Source organism: Dromaius novaehollandiae, chromosome 8, assembly GCF_036370855.1.
Source record: "Dromaius novaehollandiae isolate bDroNov1 chromosome 8, bDroNov1.hap1, whole genome shotgun sequence".
Taxonomy (NCBI): domain Eukaryota; kingdom Metazoa; phylum Chordata; class Aves; order Casuariiformes; family Dromaiidae; genus Dromaius; species Dromaius novaehollandiae.
Genome location: NC_088105.1, coordinates 40,678,232 through 40,699,764, shown reverse-complemented (window position 1 = coordinate 40,699,764; position 21,533 = coordinate 40,678,232). Strand labels below are relative to the sequence as shown.

General features: G+C 43.8%; 1 protein-coding gene and 1 long non-coding RNA gene across 3 annotated transcripts in view; one reads left to right on the top strand and one right to left on the bottom strand.

The window, feature by feature from the left end:
* PDE4B (phosphodiesterase 4B) overlaps positions 1-21,533 on the bottom strand; it is a 182,105-nt gene that overhangs the window by 91,849 nt on the left and 68,723 nt on the right. The gene's annotated exons all lie outside the window — the stretch shown is intronic.
* Positions 7,444-18,938, top strand: LOC135329075 (uncharacterized). The gene is made up of 2 exons (XR_010390284.1): positions 7,444-7,768; positions 17,416-18,938. It is a non-coding gene; the product is annotated as an uncharacterized LOC135329075 (long non-coding RNA).

Below are 21,533 nucleotides of genomic sequence, written 5' to 3'. Positions count from 1 at the left end.
TCGTTACCACTGCCACCCCCAAAGCTTTACATCCATAGAACTGACCATGAACGAAGTTACTCTCCACACACAGAATGGCCTGAAGAGTAAATTGCTATGGATTTTAATCACACTTTTTGGGGTAGGGTGACACTACTTTTTCCAACTGACCACAAAGATAAAAGCTTGCATTTGCTACTACAGTCACAGGGCTACACTCTTAACAAATACATCCAGATCTACAACATAAAAAAAGTTCAAGAATCAAAATACTGGAGGCACAGAAAGGTGGTAGGTTCTATCGTTAGAGTTATACATATAGGACTGAAGAACTCAGACAAAAGGAACTGGATAGTTTAGTTAAAAATACGTTGTCTAATTCTGTTCTGCTTAAGGTTCCTCTATGTTCTGCATATGGACGGTTCTATATAATTTTGATTAGAAAGAAGCCAACAGAATTCCACAAAAAACCACCCGAAAAGGTACATGGAATATAACTGTGTATTAAATGCTACTGTGAAGCTAATGTTTTTTCCTGAAAAGAAGTTTTTAGGAATTGTAGGTTAGGGGTGCTTTTGCTATGTATTGCACCAATTATAAAGTATCAAAACACTGTTTGCATTAAATTCTACTAGGTTACTTGGGGTAACTGGTAATTAAAAAAAGAATTTTATAGAAGTATAACTTCATGTTCCAAAACTGAACCTTGGAAGTGAAAATGTTTCATGGTGCTTGACTTTCATTTGCCATTCTCTGGAGATTCTCTTACGTGGCTCTGATAGATTTTCTTTTCCTTGTATAAATGTTTTAGAATGAGAAAGATTTATTCTATGACATTACATCTTTTTGAGTAAATGTTACACTGCTGGTTTTTTTCTGTGAGAAACAGAGCAATTTTCGATAAAAGGAAATGTCGTGACACTTTTGAGTTGAATCAGATGAACAAAACACAGGTAAATCTCAGGGAAGGGAATTTTTCTTCCCACTTGCTTGTTCGAAATCTGGCAAAACCAGTTACCTTTTAAACAAGCTCGTTGCAAATTTCCAAGCTAACCTGCATGTCCCGCATAACCAAGGGGAAAAACAAGTAAGGAGAGGCAGGGAATGCAAGAGGAGAAAAGAGACTTCAGCCTGAATTTCACTTCATGCTATCACACATAAATACATGTGTGTATGTACGCACCGTTGGTGAATCAGCGAAATAAGATCGGTTTTGTTTGGTTTTTAGATCTGGGAGGTATTTACCTGTTTTCATAGATGACCCTCATATTACATGCACAGAAATGTCTTCTGTATCTAATCGAATAATGCAGCATCTACCTACCTCAATCTAACAACGCAATAAATTCCCCTTTCCACAGTCTTCACTCCCATTCACATGGAAGAAACATAACAGGAAGTTTTGTCATCACAAATTATTACAGTGTGGATATTACCACAAATTGCTGGAAATCTGATACTTCTGTTAACCAGAAATTAGCTCCACTACAGGACTACTGTCATATATTTAGGACAATACCTAAACAAGCTTTTGGGCAGAAAACAACATTATGGGGAAAAGAAGATGATGAACACCCTGGTGAAGGTCCTCCTGTGGTCTACTTGGAAGAGTTCTGGAGTACTATCTCTGCAAGCGGCCAGAAACTGCCTCAGTTGATGGGAACTGCCGTCACGTACAGCAGTTAAACACAGCCAGCGCTCAAAGAAATCTGCTCACCATTCCAAGCAGGAAAGCGGAGAGGCCATCTTCTCTTACTTCTACAGAAGCCTGTGCTGTTAAAGACCACGATTTATAGATATACTGACATTACAGACCTAATAAGTAGAGCCAGGCTAATCAAGGTTTCCTACCGCTTCTGTAGACTTGTTTGGCCACAGAAGGTTAGTCAGGCCTACTGAAGGTGAAAGACCCAAGCGCACCAGAGGTCGCCGAGATGGCTTTGGCTGCCAGCTATGAATCCCCGGGGCAAGAGAGGCCATCAGACCCACTGCCTGTGGGTTGAAGTGACTCTCTTCAAGATAAACATTACTTGCCTTTCTATTTAGGTTGATCTAAGAGGAATACATCTTCTGCCCTGCTTTCTGACTTCCTTCGAAGGAAAGCTAGAAAGGGCTGAAGGACTTTGAAAGAGACTACCTGCAATCTAACATCTTCAGCATTTTTTGTGCTTCTCTATGATTCATGTAGCGATTGAACTGCATCATTGCAGAACTGCTACCAATGTTTTCAAGACTGGCAGCAAATATACAACCTGATATTGCAACAAAGATACACTGATTTAGCACACTGTAATTATTACAAACAGGCATTCACCCTTTTCTGTCCTTGTTACAATCCTCTTTTAAGTGCAGCATGTCAGAATACAACTGCTTCCTGTATATGAAGCAAGAAGTAGTAGTTAACTGAAAAGTAATAACCTTTTCAAATGTCAAAGTGTGACTGGCTGGCTGTTATGCATGCCCCCACCCCAAACCCTGCAATTTCAGTGATGGGGAAGGAGCATGCAAAATGGCCAGCCAGCTGATATGCAAATTAGTGCTACCCTATACAATGCATTGCTACATTTCCCAAACAAGAAGATTAGGTATGAAATTCTCTTTCTCTCTATTCTGGAAATAATTGACACAACAGCAGAGAATTCCAAGACATGGATCGAGTCCCCTAAATGAGCTAACTCACAGCTGATACATGACATGCTTCTCTATCTGCCTAGGAAATGCTTCATTAGAAGTACAATTCAACCCCTACTGTTCAGAGAAAGAAGATCCACTTATTTAGAGTTGGGTTAGATCCTAACACCATGCCTCTATCTTTTCAGCTCCTCTAAACAACAGTTATACACAGTTCTACACACAGCAAAGAGACAACCTACCTGCTGAGACAGAAAATTGCCCTAGTTGTCACAAAAAATACATACACCAGGAAGCAGCTGGTGTGAAAGGTATTTTGTTTTGATGGATGGGAAGCTGAGCTTCTTAATACATTTTATTCCTCCAGTCTCTAGTGTATATCGGAGTCCATCCTGCAATACCTGACTTTACTGGTAACACAGATGGTATTGAACCTCATATGTCAAAGTCATCAATATGCATAAATACAGTGGAAGGCAACATGGGACGGAGAACCATCTCTTCCCTGGAGCCCTGCACAGCTGCACATGAAACAAGACCTTCCTGTGTGTCCTTCTGTGTCAAGAAGACTAAGCAACTGCAGCTGCTGACGCTCCTCTGTGCCCATTACGAAGCCACTGAGCATATTGGCCAATTTTTCTGTCATGAATCAAAAGATCCACCAAAATGTCAAATTTGAGCATCTGAAAACCCACGATGCTTTGAAACCCAGAAGTGCATTCACCGTGGCGAGCAGCCTTGGTTGTAGGATGCATTTGCTCCTGAACATTGGAGAATGGAAATTTGGACAGACCTGATTTTCCTCTCAGTCCCTCACGTGAGAAGTACGTCTGGGATATATTAGCTTTCTATACTGGGGAGCTTGGATGTAAAAAGCTGGACAACATCGTTTCTAGACCATTCAGGAGCAGCTGAAAAGCGTTCGTGTCTGATATTAGCTGAAAATTATATCCAGTTAATAGAATCAGAAACAAACAAATTAAATGTCATTTCTGCTACAGAAAATAGTAACATATAGATTAATGTTTGCCTAATTGTACATGACAGTAATTCTACTGAGGTGGCTTCTAGCGACATTAACGAGATCGAGGGGGTTATTAATCTCACGTAGCCCCTCAATGGAATTTCAGCATCACATGAATAATTCAGCTTGTTTAAAAAAACAGCTTAATATGTATTTTATTCCAACTTTTATTATGAATTTTCTCCTTCCTATGCTCACAGCTTTCAAAAGTGAAACAAGTAATTTACTGTGCTTTCAGCGATTCTCTTCTCATGCTGCACCAATTTTTAACTCTTTCTTTATCGGAGTGGGTACATTGCCAGAGAAGCTGGTACGTCTAATTGCCTTTGACTTCACCGAGCCCTGCTTAGAATATCTGGAAATCTGTCCTGGAAAGACCAAGAAATTAGAGGCTGATCTGTCAACAGCAGTTGGGAGATTTGACTGAAGGTGAGCAGTAAAAAAAACCATATTTTGCTAACAAATAATTAAACATAACTGGTTACATTTTTCCAAAATGCCAAACAGCAGGAGTAGGGCATGTAGGAGCTACGATAATACCTGCTAATAAAAATCCAAAGTTCATTTGGAGTCTAGGTGCATAATTAAGAAAGCATTATTAAATTAACTCCTGTTAAACTCATCTTTGTTCTCTAGGAGGAATTTGTCAAATCCACACCGCAGCCACTTCTGTTATGAAAGGCTTTTTGCAAAGAGAGGCTATTACCTCGAGTCCTAGCCGGAGGAACACATCGATCTCCCAACCTCTAATGGATCCGAGGGCCTCAAATGGAAGAGCTCTGACTCCGGTAAATGCTGGTCTGGGCAATGTCAGCTCCAGTCCTGAAAACCTTTGAACACTTGTCCAAATACTTTCTTTTTCAACACAGCACAAAATTGGCCACCACTTAAAAGCTGATTTACCAACACTTAAAGCAACACTGTATGTACTGAGATTCTCTATTCTAGGTAAAGCAAAATCCTTAAACCTCAGGAACTAACCATCGTTTGTCAACGACAGATTAAATCTGTAAATTCGGTTCCTTGAGAGAGGACGAGATATTTGCAATGCAGTATTCGAGAACAGGGAGCACACAATTCTACCAGTGATCTTCGGAAAATTTCACTCAACAAGCTAAAATTCATCATCGCTCACATGAAATGCATCTTCTCATACAATTAGTCATTTTAAAACCCCATTTCCCCTAGCTGTTCTGGTTGTTCATTATGAAATCACATCTTACAAAGCTAAATATTTAACACAAAATGCTGCCAAACTGTAGCGTTTTAGTATTGAAATGCAATACGAATATTGAAAAAAATGACTAAGGCCAAACCCAAAAAAGCATGTACATTAAGAACAAGTAACTCCAAGAAAACAAGCCATACAAATCTGCTGACATGCAACTTCTTTTCCCCACTGCGTGGGGGACCATCAGTCCCTCTGCCCGCCTGCCCCACGGGCACGGCCTCCCCGGAGAGCCGAACCGCTGCGCCAGCGGTAATCCACAAAAGTAATCCAAAAACCTGCAGGGTAATTTAATATAGCCACACTTTAACAACATTAGAAGTTAAATCTTGAAAAAATCTTTAGTCAAAGAAATGCAATAATAAATTGTAACCTTTTACTATTTTCTGTTTGCAACAATTTACTGGCACTAACATTCATTATTTCAATCATGAGTAATATAAAAATATGAAAATCACATACTAGGAAAGCATCAAAATGACAGCAGCAGCAAATACATAACTCTTTAAAATTAGAATCTGCTCTTTATAATGAAGTACAGCTATTTTCCATCGCTGCAAAGTAATATGTAAACCAATAATTTGATGTGCACTGCAAGGTATGAGATAAGAATTAAATAACACTTTCATACTTACAATGAGCTTTACACATGTCACATGAAAGCACAAACCCAAACAACAGAGCTTCTGGAACTGCAGAGAGGGACCAGTTGATGGAAGGAGCAGAACTGGCTTATTTGAACTAAAATTAATCATCCAAATACGTGTTGCATATAAAATTCACTAAAAGCCTATGGAGAAACACAGTCAGGACCTACGTCAATCCTACTTAATGACAGATAAGTAAAATATAGTAAAGTAGTAAAAATAGTTTATAAGGGAATCTGATACTAGTTAGACTGATCAAAAAGAAATAAGGGAAAAATCACAGACTTTAAGGACTTTTCCCCTCCGTTCCTATTTGACTTAGCCCCACCAAAAGAAACGCTCGTCATGTTGATGGAGCACAAAGCTATTCTTAGTTTTCCACGTGACTCCGGTTTTCCTCTGTGTGGAAAAGCTGTGTTTGGCCCTGGCCAGAGGTCAGAGATTAGAGTCATGATGCTCAAACACGCAGAAAACACCGCTGTAAACGAGGGAGCTCGTGCTTTTGGCTGCCTCCCGGGGCAGCCTGCCGCGGCAGCACGGCTAACCCGGCCTGCGGAGCAGCCTCGCCGCGGGACGCAGAGCCCGGCCTCCGTAAGAACTGCTGCCATCTTCCCTAGCAAAGACATATTACGAAGAAACCCAAAGTACCTGAACTCCCACGGGGTTCAATTAGCAAGGCAGTCACGTAAGACAATTTCTGTTCGAAACGCTTTTTGCGATACAAGCAGCCGTGCCGAAGCTGCCCCGCACGTGAGCAGCCCCTTCCCGCGAGGCACTCACAGAACGAGACCACGAGAGGCTCACCAGAGGCAAACTGAAGCAAGGAGGTTTGCGTTGGTACCTCTCTTCCTCTCCCACGTCTTTATTTTAAGTCCAAATATTTGTAAATATGCAAATATTTATATGGGGGAGAAAGACTGCTAAATAGTTTATCTTGCAGTAACAGAACACATTCCAGATCAGTACCTAAAGAGCGATAAAATGCACAAGACCTTATCTATGCACAGCGACAACAGGCAAACCAGTGACTTTCCAGAAACCCATAACGTATCCTTCTCCAGTGACGAATTAACAGTAACTCACAGCATCCTGTCGCAAATCGAAGTCATATTCGTCAACGTCCTTAAACTCTCCTGAATGTTCCTGCTGCTTCTGAATTCATGGCGCTGCCTCCTCACTCTGAGCAAGACACTTACAAAAATTCAGAGCTGGTTTTACTGCCTATATCTATTTTTCATGGGCATACACAGATCGTGCAAGTAGAAAGAGGGGATTTCACTCAAGCTATCACCTACTACATTAAGGCAATTCAAAAAAAGAATCAAACTAAAGCTTCCAAAGCTCCAAAACAATTTCTTACCGCTTTGACTGCTGCATTTGATGCCTAATCAGTAAATTCTGAGGTCAGAACACTAGGGAATTTTATAAAAGAAGGATTTTTTCTGCAGAAACTATGCACTTTCCGTCTCTGTTATTTTGACAAAAATAAAGCAGCAGAAAACAAAGCTGACATGACACCTCCAGCTGCTTCTAATTCGGGATCGAGAGGCCAGACTGATGCCTAGACATCCCCAGGTCAAGCAGAAAGCAAACCTTTATCTAAATATTCCTCTACTCTTCTGGAAAACAAAACCAAAAATCAATGTCCTTTGAGGTTATAATTTTAAACATACTAACACATATAATAGACATACTAGTATAACACGCCAGTTGTTCAGCAGTATCCAGTGGTGCTTTAGCAAAAGAGAGACAGGACTGGTCTTCAAATCGTCAGGGAAGATAACGCAGCTATTTTACAGGTACATTATGGAGCGCCCTCTCTGCCTTCTTCCAGCCGACGGTACAGATTTAAAGCAAAGGAGGCTGCTGGGAAGAGCAGGCGGGCAGGAACCAGCTGTCACAGGCAGGTGCCTCGAAAGGGAGGAGGAGGAGCCCGCGGGAGAGCCGACGGACAAGGCCCCGGTTGGGAAACCTCTGCCCCCCACGGCTAGGAGAACAACAGGCCTCTTTTCCAAGGAGAGAGGTCAAAACCTGAGGAACTGCAACTCATTAAACCCTCAGCCTAAAGGGAAAGAAGCAGTGAGCAACAACGCTGGGACGCAGGCAACGGGGAGGGAAAAGGCAGCTCTGCAGACGTGCCAGAAACAGTTAAAACCTTTGAGAGGGGGAAAAAGCTGCAGGCGAGCTCCAGGTGCATACCGACAGCTGCTTCCTCCTGCTTGATACGCATCTCTGAGCACTTCACTTGCTGGGGAAAAGGTATGTGAAATTACCAGTGCGAAGCACACGTGTCACACGAACGCTTTACCTGGGGGAGGGGAGGCTTGCTGACGCAACGCAGCCCGCCAGCGGTAACGGGGCTCCGGGCGCGGGAGCCGAGGGGAGGATGCTGCGGCCGGTACCCAGCGCCGAGCGGCACGGGCGCGGAGGGGACCACAGCCAGCGCAGGACGTCGCAGCTGAGGGAGGTTAGAGCCTGATGAGGCTGACGATGCACAGTCACAGCCCCTCGCTCGGCCAGAGCGCGGGCTGGGGCAGCCGCTGCCAAAACGTGTCCAGGTAGCTTGTCTCTGATCCGTCACACTTGCCCTGCATATGCTTAAATAGATTATCACCGACAGACCTGTGGATCAGCATCTCCTGATCTTCCTGCTGAAGCTGCCTCATCTTGAAGGTCCCCATCTGCATTCGGTATAAAGGGACCTTTCAGCTCTTGATCTCTCGGCCAAAGTAACTGAGCAGACTTAGCTCCAACATTAAACGCGTGCTCTCAGTCAGCAGCATTAGACCCTGCCATGCAGACGTACCAGAGTTCAACATCTCCTTTCAAATGAAATTTTGTTGTATCAACTAATGCAATTTAAAACGAAATCATAATTATTTATAATTATGGACCAGTGCTAGCCCCATTAAACTCAATGGCAAACTTGCATCTGGTAACATTACTCAGTGGCAACGCAACCAGTTTCTGTGTCCATTACAATTCTTAACACAGACATCAAGCGTATTTAGTAGTTAAATCAATTCTATTAAAGGTTATTCCATAAATCTCATCTTTATTTACTGCCTGTAAAGTTTTTAAAAAGTGACTGATACTATCTAACCAGTAGAAAGAGGGGCTGAAAATGAGCCATTTGCACCCTATCAGTCAAGTAATACGTAGTCTAAACATTTTAAATACACAGTGTTCTCCAAGTAACCCATAATGACATCTGTGTGGGAGTTTTAATACACTCGGTAAATAAATTGTGTTCAAAAGATCTCCCCGCCTGCATACGATGGAGACCGCTGAACTGCGCGCTCGCCGGCAGGAAGGGGCTTGCGAGATTCTGTGGGATTCCGCCAGGAAACAATAAAATCTGTATTACAATGTCTACCCCTGGAGCTGCCTGCAGAGACGGAGCGCTCGATAAAAACACCCGGCTCAGCAGCAGCAGCTGGATTTACCCAGGAGTCTCTGGTAAAAAGCTGAACTTGGTTTTTTTTTAGCAATCCTTCAGAGCTGATGTCTGTTTTCCCCTTACTCAAATCAAAAGAAATACAAAACAAAATAAGCAGCTGACAGGTATTGAAATTAATATTACAGTGAAAAAAGCCCAAGAAACTCAACTGCCAAAATGAACATTCCAGCCTCAATGTGTATCAATGAGTTTCCAGAATAGATGGCAGAACGTGCCTTCACTTCTGCATGTATATGCTATAATTACCTTTCCATGAAACTACTGTATTGTCCATGGCATTGCATTACATAAAATGCATACAACCATAATTCTCAGTACAATCAAGATGCAATACGAGATACACTCATGAAGCTTTCCGGCAGTCCAAAGCTAAATACGCATGCTAAAGTATCAAAGCCTGAATTAAAACAAGACGTGAAGACAAAAAGGAAGAAACTTCACTTCCTGCAGCTTACTATTAAACGCAACTCAGTAAGGCAGAAACATAATGGGTAAAATACTGGGGATGAAACATTTAAGAAAGCAGAATTCTAATAATCTCTTATTGATTGAAAGGAAATTTAAGATCTATGGGGAGAAAAAGAAGAAAGATCTAGGCCTAAGCTTGCAGGACCTTCTCATAATGATACCTGCACACATCGCACAATGAGACCTGCATTTTGCCCTGTATACTGCTATACAACCAACAGCTACGATGGTCAGGTTTCCTTCTTTTGCTAGAGATTTGCAAGTGATCTTCAAGTTTTATCCACAGCTGTTGAAGTCACCTCTACATTGCAGTTCACGCAGACAGAAGTGTACTAGTATTTCTCAAACCAACTGCTGCAGAAGCACAAAGCTTAACACAAATCACAGCATCCACCCCAATTGCTTGGGCAATACCTCACCAGTTAGTGTATATAACACAAGCAGTAGCTAAACTGATTTTTCAGTCAGCCCAGCTCAGACGCGGCAGTGCGGGGGTGCAGACACAGAGCGGCATGTGCCCCCGACTTTACCTGCTAAGACATGCTGCACCCGTTTCAGAGGGGAAGCGTGGAGAGCCCCGGGACACGGGTGCTGCTCCAGGCTGGCGGGCACCGACCGCTCCTCATCTGCCCTCAGCGGCCAAGGGAGGCTCTGCTGCCGGCGGAGCATTTTCCCTATGCTGCTCTGCACACAAATGCGTCCTTTTTTGTCTGCAAATTAATTTTCGAGTGGATCGGCAGGCTGATCTGCTGACCACGAGGCGGCACGACCAGCAGGGCTGGGAGCGGGAGGCAGGTGCGCGAGCGCCTGCAGGCAGCAGCGAGCCCCTGGCTTGGCTTGCGGAGAGCCGACAACACAGCGGGGTGACACGACACAGAGTCTGGAGGCAGAGAAACACAGATGTGCAAGGAAACGCGATGAATTTTGTTTCTTGTTTTATCCCGAAATGAACCACATGCATGTCAGACTTGTGAAACTTTTACTAAGAGTTTAAAAAATTCCCATAACACCCCCAATTCCAGGGGAAGAGATGCAAACTAAGTCACCTGCTAGACTGAAATGAATCTATCCACTGTCATAGTTACGACATTTATTAAAGTGGTCTGCTTTTTCAAAAACAAGATGATAGCATACTTCTATAGCAATATCCTATCATTTTTGCATGTGGCAGTGTTCACCAGCAGTCATTTAATACCCTCTATGATTTTATTTTTCCACATGACTGTGAATTTTCAAAACCAAGAATTAAATATATTCAAGGTTTTTCCCCCCAGTACACAATAATGCTTATGCTAACAAAACTCTGTTCTTATAATGGACTTCCATGTTTATATCATGCATAACAGGCAATCCAGCTACAGAAGCACATGTTCGTTCTTCAAGCTCTATAAAATTTTTGTACTTACAGCCCAAATCCAGCAAAATTTGGAGGTGTGCAGGCATGGCAAAGCAATGACTAGTTCTGGCCATACTCATCTATTAAACTGGCCTTCTGCAGTACCAAATTTTTTACTTCTGCATTGGGAAGTAAGACAACGAACTGCAGAAGCAGGGAAGATTCAATAAACTTTTAACTTGTGATATTCTTGTAAGATTCAAACTAAACTTCTCCACCAAATTCCATTACCATTACCACCAAATTCATCAAAGCATTTCTGCCCTGCAGAAGCTTCTGCAAACCATGACCTGCAGAACTTCACCTTCGTCTAGCCTGTGTCTAGCGCTAGTTGACTACAGCAAATATTGCAGGTGGACACACGCCTCTGTAAGAGGAGAGGAGATGCATGGAGAAGAGGAATAGAAAGGACCTCAGAAAACACCCAGTTCACCTCCCTGCATTTATTAATTTTTACATTAATCCTTTGCTTCAGGGGTTCTGCTAGTTGCTGGCACGGGAAGGAGGGAGAGCAGAAAGATGCTGGTTTTTGCCTGCAATAGCTCTGCTCCTGGGGAGACGGGCGAGAGGGGCGGTGCCTCGCCCCCAGAGCGAGCTCGCCCTCCGGGGCACTGCAGCCCCAGGAGCTCTACACGTGCCCAGCACCCGGAGCCAGGAAGAAATTTCCCCACCAGCTCAACTGGCGAGCAACGCCAGGAGGAGAAGAGAGACAACACGCAATTCTGCAGGGTGGCCAGTCCGAGGGTCGTCCAGGAGCTGTATCTGACCAGTGCTCTGCAGCTGCAGAGGACACTGATGATGCCTTCAGTGCCTTCTGGTTTCTTCCTGAGGCAAAACACAGAGTAGGTCTCTACCCCTTCAGAACATGCTTTAAGATTCTTGTAGGGTGCCGGAAAATCCAGCGGTGGTGTGTGGACACTTTTGGACTGTGGTACGTGACTGCAAAGGACGAAGTGCAGTGACTCGAGTGCTCCCCTCGGCCTGAATTGCCTGTCCAGGCTCCACTGGAAAGACTTCTCCACTAGGACGGGCTCCCTGCCGATGTTCGCTGTTACTGCGGTTAATGCAGGAAGGAAAACTGTGCTTGTGATCCAAAACAACCTGCCTTGGCTGAACAGGACATGCTGTAACTCTGGCATCAGGTCGCCGAAGGATGCACTAAGGGATACAGAGCGGCTTTCATCGACCGGATGCCCATATATGCTAATGGGGAGGAAACAGTTGCCATCAGCATATACAATGTCAACCCTGAATTAAAAGTCGTTGGGCAAACTAAGGCTAGGAGCCCATAAACATATCGTTGCCATGAGTTACTGAAGTCATTTTTGGATAGATTACAGCCCAGGTGTCAGAAAGCAGGTTTTTAAAAACACATTAATTTCTAGGAACCAACATATAAAATGTATTTATATCCTCTTACTAGAAGCTAATTTAATACAAAAGTAAAAAGACAGTGGAACACATTCTGATACCCTCACTGGTAACTCAGATAACAGCATTAGGTCTCAAGCAAAACAAAATGTTTCATTTTTTTCTCTCATTCTGATTTGCTCCAGGTTACACATTAACCTGCTGCATTTGGGAGGCAATAACATTGTGCAGTGTGTGGGAGTCAGAAAATTAAATTGTAAAGCTTCTTTGAAAACAGTCTTCCCACAAAGAACACAAAGAAATTAAAATGGTAACAAATAACATAAATGATTAAAGTGGATGAGATTTTTTTCAGTTTTCTGTATTTTTCCAGGTAGATATCAGTTACCACCTGCATAAAGATCTTTGTGATAACCTTTTCAATTTGAAAAGATACTCCTCTAAATAATTACATATTCCTACATTACACAGTTATTTTCATATAAAATCTAGCTTTGTATGTAATAACAGGAATATATTCTTCATCTTGCTTTTTATGCGTAAGTTAAAACTATTCGGTCTTACTGTGCTTTTGCTCCCTGGATTTAATCTGCAAGTAAGACTGGAAATGCATTACCTGTAACCCAAGAATTCCCAGGGAACGGAGTTGCCAGGAAACCACGGAATTGCCTTGGATGGAGGAAACCCCACGAAGCTCTACCAAAATGGATTAGCTATGAAAGATGATAAACTCTTTGGCTAGTTTTTACCAAGATTCACTCTTCCATTGCCTGCTGAAAATTCTACAGTTGCTGAACCCTGTTTGAACTATTTGCAGGAAGAACAATGCTGGTTACAGCTGAGGTGCAGAATACTACAGTGTATATCACACATACAGCTTACATGTGCTATCTGCTTCAGCATCTATACTTTTCCCCCTTCCTCCTCTCCTTTTTCTCCTTTGTTCGTAATGGTCTTGTAAGATTTGTCTTAGTGATAATGCGCAGGAACTTGCAAGTGCTGCTGTCAGTCTTCAGTAAGAAATCAGATTTTTCCACAGCTGCAAGATACCTGTATTTTTTTCCTGAGATATCTGCAGTGGCCAACCTGAAAGAAAGGACTCTGATCTACTTGGACCACAGACATCACAGACTCACCAAATAGCTGAGGTGAGAAGGGACCTCTGGAAGAGTCTCATCCAAGCCCCCTCTGCAAACAGGTCCAACTGGAGCAGGTTGTTCAGGACCTTGCACAGTCGCACGTTGAGCATCCCCAAGGCTGGCAATCTCACTGCCTCCCTGGCCCCGTCCCAGTGTCTGACCACCCTCACAGCGAAAACTTTTCCTTAAAGCAAGTCAGAAGCTTCCATGTTACAATTCACGCTCTGAGGAGAGTCTGACTCTGTCTTCTCTACGTTTAGGCAGCTGTGGACAGCAGGAATATCTCCCTCACCGTGTCTCCATACGGCTGAACAAATGCAGTTCTCCCGGCCTCTGCTCACGCACCACAGGCTCCAGCCCTTCGTCTTTCAGCAGCCAGTGCCCCAAGCCCAGACCTGGGCTCAGCGCCCACGGCCAGACACGGCCTTGCCGGTGCTGAGCAGAAGGGGATGATCCCATCTCGCTGCCTGCCGGTGACCTCACTGCTAACCAGTCCAGGATGTGGTGGGCTTCCACCGCTCCAAGGGCGCACTGCTGGCTCCCGTCCCCCTTGTCAGCCGGGACACCCCGGTCCTTTTCTGCTAAGCTGCTTTCTGCCCGGTCAGCAGCTGACCTGTGCTGTTGCACGGGGCGAGCTGACACAACCGCCAGAATCTGTACTTTCCTGTGTCAGTTAGCCTAGGTGTTTTCAATTACTACCTTCTTCTGGCTGTTGATTAAACCCGTAGTATTTTGCTGTTGCTGGAATTCGGGTTTCATTCCAGAAGATGCCTCATTTTTAAAAAGTATACTCATCATGCCCATCAGCTCTTTAAGAACAAACAATAGACTTTTTCAATACTCACTAGACAATTGGAATGGATTTTAATTTGAACTGAAGCATGGGGATAATTTATGTTATCAAAACACACATTTTTCATGAGGAAAGGATGCATGTTAAAAAGCATTGACTTCAAAAAATACTAATGGCTTAGTGGACATCCGCATTACAGCCATGAAAAATACGTACGCTTCAAAATAGAATATAAAGAATATATTGGCTCTTCTAGTAGTGCCACTAGGTATTCTGTGCAGGACATATGAATAATGTATCAAGTATGAAAGGAAGAGATTATTGCCTCCTTGGCTACAGCAAATAATCAGGTCAACCTAAACCATGCGATATCCAAGGGTAAGCATGCATCACTTCTTGTCACTGATACAGACCTTAGCCAAACCTCTCCATGCCCTGCGACAGCCACCCTTACCTCGCCACAGACTTGCACGCTGTTCAGTTGCTCTGTTACCTGATCATCCCACTAGATCCTGCCTGGGCAAACTCCAGTGAACAAACGTCTTAGTGTACGTGATCTGTCCCATGATCACCCCTCAATATTGTCTGATTAAACTAATTTGGGCAGGAGCCGTTTGCGTAACCTTTAATTACTCTTGTAAAGCATGTGGAATTCTCTGTGATACACATAAATACCACCTATGTATGCCAAAAAGAAAATGGGAAGTAAATGTTCCTTCTCTATATACTAGTAATGCACTCAAGTTAGTTCTCTGAAGCTTTTGGCATAAGTTATTAATAACCCCCAACGCTGGGAACTTGGGTTAGCTCATTCCACTGACCTCTCGTGCCTGGAACCTGCAATTCCTGCTTCCTAGGTATTCTGTAGCAATCTTCTTTTCACTCTCACTTCCCCAGAAAACAAAGATCCACAACAAGCCCTTTTACAGAAAAAAGGAACAGGGACTAAAATCTACCTCCCAGCCCCGCTGCTCACACCCGTCTATGGGGAGAGCAGACGTGTCCACCGGCAAGCGCCCATCAGCACCAAGGCTGGCAGCAGCTGCGGGCCCGAAAGGATATTCTGGGTCACTTACCCCTGTGGCACTTGAAATCACCAACAGTTTCAACAACTGGCACACGCAAAACAGCAGTTTTAAATTTTGTGTTGCCTGTTATTTAAGGACCCTATTATCTAAAACTGAGAGCTACCAACCAACCATTTGGACGACTCTCAACAGCCTCTCGACCTTCTCCTTAACATGTGCTGCTGCTACTCTGCACACACAAGGAAGATAAGTGTCCCTTGAAGTTAGAAAGATAAGAATTCATATTTTAAAAAACAAAGATTAAACGAGTGTATTCTAGGAATATCTCTTATTTGATATGTACCCAAAACTCTGCTTTTGCATTTACTCTAGCACTTGTTAAAAATAAAGAAAATTTGGCAAATACTTAATCACAGGAGATGACTTTCCCTCTCCTGAGGTTAATAAGGTGTGTACAAGGGGCAGCTGGAGTGAGGGATCAGCAAAACCGAGAACCCCGCAAACCTGCCTTTACTTGTGCTTGTATTTGATTCATGTGTGAACTGATGTCTGAGAGATACATAAATATTAAGCTATTTAGAAGCAGGAGCAAGAAGTACTCCTAATGAAATGGGATTAGTGAAATTTATCACGATGTCTTACTAGGTGATTGCAAACATGCAAAGCAATCCAGACACCAGGAATATCCCAAGTATATCAATTAATTAGTAAAATGAGTACGTAATTTAGGTGATGCTACACAGAAGTAATATTCATTGGGGGATAACTTATTTCCTCAGACATTTTTAAAAACCTGATGCTTTCAAACTACAGCTGAAAAAGCTTCATGTGAAAGAAGTAGATAGTTCACAGTAGCAAAACTTCTATTCTATGCAAATTATTCCTTATAGCTATAATACAATGAATTAAAACCTCAAATTCAAATCTATAATATTACTTCTATTAAGATGTGGTACAATTCTCCACAAAATAGACCTTTTGTTTTCAGTAATAGAATAATACTTCTCTAATTCAAAGTTAACACATTTTTATCTATAAGATAAAAGGCTAAAAGAAAACAAAACCTTTGAAGGTGGTACTCTTGAAACACGTCTTTGATTCATAAGATGACTTTCCTGAAAACAAATAGCAAGGACAAATACTTGTCAATATGATTTCTCCCTTACACAGCATAGCTCAATAATTCTTATTCATTGCCCATGGTATTTCCTATCTACAAATTAGTCTCATCTACCACTCACTTTTTGACAAGACTATCACAATATAGTAGATAAGAGAATAGGACTTTCTTCATAAACAGATTTTTCCTGAATCTGCTAAACATTTCAGATCATAAAATATCCGCTGAAAGTCTTCTGACAATTAATGCAAAGCTTCTCCCTGAGGAGCAGTATTAATTTCTCTGTCATCCGACCCACGTCATACTCCACGTGCAGCAGAACTCACCGCCGGCACTGACACTGTCAGTTAGCGGCTTGTATACAGCATGGTTTCCTTTGGTCATTCGTTTGACCAGAATTATAAAATCTATTTAAAAACTTGTGTAAACTATCCATTGCTAATATTACTTTATATCATCAAATGAAAATCTTAAAAAGATCTACAGGCTGTCAGTTGTGTTTGCGTTTTGGCTTTCAGAGGCGGATATAGAACGGGTCAGCACAGGGGATTTTATAAGCAATCCGTCCACGCTGCACAGCGTTATCCTTCGTTTCCTGGCGTTTGGCGATGTACTGTCACAGACGGACGGCAGCCTGCTTCGGTTTTTTTCTGAATGCTCCTTCTGAAGTAATGCAAAGATAACCCCTCAGCTTCCACTGAAATGGCAGCGGTAATTTATACATTTATCCACAAGAGGTTCTGGTTTGAATACAGAAGAATGCCAGGAGGGCTTCTCAGCCAGCGGGGGCTTGCGGGTCGGGCGTCTGAAATTACAGCTCACTGACCCGTTGGTTTGGTGCTGCCTGCACGCACCCAGAGGGGTCAAGCAAGTCCGAGGGCTGCTTTGCAGCTTGCTGGGACATGCGATAACATCTTTTTCATAAAAGATAAAGGCATTTGAGCTAGAGATTAAAAACTTCACTGAAGGCCTCAGTTAAAAAAAAAAAAAAAAAAAAGCATCTTTTCTACTTAACTTTTTTAATCACACGATTCTGCTAAGCCTGATATTGCATTAATTTTGTTTTAAAACAGAAAATAGGTTATTTCTCTGTATATTCCAATATTCTACTTGGATTTTTTTTTGCAACAGACAACATGAATACGTTCAATCCTGTGAAGAATGGATTTACAGTGGCAGTGCAGCCACCACCATACCAAATGCAGTTCTGCCGTGCCATAGTTTCATTTTGATAGCATCAAAATTATCTGTTTACGCCAGGGAAAAATCGAGGGACAGAAATGACTGCTCAGCTGCACGCTCGGCAGGCAGGGACCTGCGAGCAGGGCCCCGCGGCTCCTCCCGCGCCACGGGAAGGGTGGCTCGCCGGGACAGGGCGTCTCGTGAGCCTGCTGACGGAAAGCAGCACCCCGCGCCAAGGCGGCCCTGCCCTTCGCAGGCAGCAGCGGTCTCCGGGGCACCCCAGCCGAAACGGGGCACAGGCCCCGAGGTGCAAAGCAGCGAAAGAGCCAAAGGTAAATGCAAGTTCAAAGGAGACCCAACCATCCGCATCATTGTTCTCCTGACTCAAAACCCTGAAATCTGGACCAACAGAACAAACAACTCATACCCAAACCTCAAAACCTCGGAGCAGCTCCTGCAGCTCCAGCAAAGGTTACTAGGAAGAGCAGTAAGGGCAGGGACCGGAGAGCTACAGGTGCTGTGGAATAATCACGTCCTCAGATCACCTCCCCGAAATCAAAAAGCGACGTGGAAGGGAGGAGGAACCAAGCCTGCTGCTGGATGTTCGTTTTTCGGCACACCCCGATTTAGGCAGGAAGCGCGGAGCGTGCCGAGGCGGGGCAGGAGCGCTGGCCGGGCTCCCGCGAGCCACCCGGGATCGCTCACCCCCCGCGGCCGCAGTCTGACTGCAGCGCAGAGCCAGGCTCACGTCTTTCTGCACGGGACGGAGATGCTCAGGGCTACCTCGGAGGCCGGCCGCCTTCGGCTCCCTGCCCGGAAGGGCCTCCCAGGGCAGCACCGCGGGGCTCGAGCCCTGCAACACCGGCACCTGCCCACCTAGGGCACCAGAGCCCAGGAAAACGGGCACAACTAACAGCACCAAACTAGCAAATACAGCATCAATAACTCTTCAGCCTCCTTTCCAAGGGGCTCTTTGGTTATTTCAGGTCCTGATTTCTGCAACCATATTCAGACTTCATTTAGAATAAACGTTAATGAGAAACGTGATGAGAAAGCATGTGATGTTACTGATACGCCCTTCCCACACACCACCAGATTCAACGTGCAATGTTAAAAAGGTTAATGTCAGTGATAAAATTATAAATTCCTTGAAGATTTTCTAACACTCCTCCTGTTCTGTTTCCTCTTGTGGTGGGCACGATTTCAGCTCTCGCGGTCCTTGTTTCGGTCCTCCACGGCAGCAAACACGTTGATACACAAAGCAGTAAGGGCAGCGCGGGCTGCGCTCGCTACCCGCCGCGGCCGCTGCTCGGACGAGCAGGCAGAACAGCCCGCGGCCCAAGTCGGGGGCAAATACCTGACCTAACGTTACCTTGTCAGCCCAAAGCACCCCCGTATCCCACTGCAGAAAACCTTGCGTTACTCGCATAAACAATTTTTATACCTGCTTCTAAATAAAGAACAGAAAAACATATTGTTTGCCTTGCTCTATTTTGTCCACTAGCCAGCAGTGCCCTCCCGAGCTGTGCTCAGGGTCCCGGGGCCGAGGGCGAGCTCTGCTTTCAGGCACGCGGGAGCAGCTACTCTTTCTGGAGCCGACAGCGCGCTAAAACAAGTATCTGTGAAGGAAATCTGTACGCTAGTCTCACCTTTCTGCTTTAAATAACCGTCTTGTCGATCTGCCACCCCCCAGCCCAGACGACAGTATTCTGTCTCCTGCTAATATACATGTACCGGCTGCCCACACACCAACGTATTTTCTCTCTTCTCGTGTACCAATCTGCGCGACTGCCTCGTTTTTATCTATTATTACCTACCAGCTTCCTCCTGGATCACACCTCAGTATTCCCCTTCCTCCTGTTCTATCAGATTGCTTTACTAATGTGTAAAGTAATTTCAGCTTGCTTTCCTAATCTTTGAAATGAAATATATAGCCAGCAAATTAGTGGTTATATTCTGATGACTGTTACCTAGCATTACGCGAATACGTTAACAGCAGACTTCAGCTTTACACCACAGCCATCAGGAACGAGAATCAGCCTCCATATGACAGGAGTTACGGCAAGTTCATGGGGCTTTCTCCTCTTAAGCCTCTGCCATGTAATGCTAAAATATCATGTGTCTTACAAAAATAAAAAAAGGAAATCCTGTCTGTTTTGTGAAATCTCATGCTAGAAGCCATCGTGCCCAACAGTCATCACAGGAAGATATTTCTCATCCACACATCAAGTAGCAGTAGAACAAATCTTTGCTCTCACACCTGCCTCTTGGGAAGACTTTTCCAGAATGAAGCTTAATATTAAGCACAATTTCCCCAAGAGCTTTTAGTACCAAACCTAGACCAAAACATGCATATACTGATTACTGCGTGTGCCGGATGGCAAAAAACTGTGACGCTCACCTACTAGAGCAAATATTCAGGTTATGCAGAGATTGACTGTACCAATAGAGTACAACTAGAAACCGTTTAAGTCAAATGACTGAAAGTTGCAAAACAGTTTTTGTGGTTCCATGGACCTAACAAAAATCTGCCCTGCTACCAAACCTCTGCAGGGGGGAACCCATCACAGGGTCCTTTGTGCAACAGCTACACCCAAGAGCACAAGTAAGCACCAAGCACTGGGAGCTACAAGAGACCGGTGGGGATGAGCTGGAAAGTACCTGAGAAAAGAGCTATCACTTAGCAATGTGCCCAGCGCCTGCTGGATACGGCAGCAAACAGGCAAGGAGGAGCCACTGCCTCCTGTTTCAGCCTCAGCAGAAAAGCCGAGTGACCTGCTAGGCTCTAGCCCTTTCCTCCACAGCCTTCAAGACTCAGCCCGGGAGGGCTGAGCCTAAGGTTAAGTCAGGGCTTTTAGAGTACGAACAGGTTTCAAATACAGGTTCAAATCTAATCAGCTCGATGGTACCACGCAAATGCCCACATACGTACATCAAAACATGGGAAACACAACAGCAGTGCCAGCACGTCATTAACTGGGGAAGTTCTCCAGGAGGCCAGCAGACGTGGCTGCCGGGAGCAACGCGAGCCCTGCAGCACGGGCTTGGGGAACGGGAAGACAGCGTGCGACACACTCCTCCCCACACGACTGGCAAAGGGGTGACTCCATGCCCACAAGATATGTAAGATGCATGTACTGCCCGCACTCGCAACACAGTACACTTAGATCTGGTCAGCACGTTGCACACATGGTCTAAAAGTCTAAAAAGACATCCCGAAAAAAATCTGTTTAGTCTCAACAGTCCAATTGTTCCACGATGAAAAGAGAGGAGGGTTACAGCTTCCTGTCTGTGCAGACCAGCACAGGAATCCCCAGTCAGTTGTGATTCTGACTGCATGAAGAGGAGCTTGACAAGAGCAGAATGCAATTAGACACAATCTGGAAATGGGCAATTATTTTGCACCTGACAAGGACATTGCATTCTCTCTTAAATGCCACTTCTACTTATCTTAATGAATTTATTGTCTTTCAGACAGATTTTTTGCAAGCTCTGTTCAAGGAGTATGAGATTTAATTGGTGAAATGTTTAACATGCTATCAAGGTACTTTTTTACATAATCCAAAATATTTAACATCTCTTGTGTTAACAAAGGGAACCAGACCGCTAAAAGACACAGTACAGAAAGCAAATGTTTTTGTGACAGCGCAAACAGGAATAATATTGTATTTGTGTGTACACTGCTAGAAATAATTGGGAGATAAACATAAAGAGCAGCGCAGAGCAGAATCTGAAACAAAGCATCTGTCAGTAAGGTCAGCTCTTGACTAAAATTACATTTGATTTTAAACAGGAAAATATGAACAGGAGAATCATGATACCCTAAAAAAATTGAGAAATGAATAAAATGACATGAAAGAAAATAACAACCTTTAAAGAATAATTAGCTAAATTAAAAAAACAATTTCAAGCTGAATTTTTGATGTTAAAGTTAACTAAAGAACGTTCATTTAATCACATGTGAGCAACATTACTTTATAAGGATATATCTGTCTCAAGTTGGACGTATTGAACGCTACACTGCAGATTGAAGTGATGAATGTGAGAGCAGCTTACAGCTGGCTTCT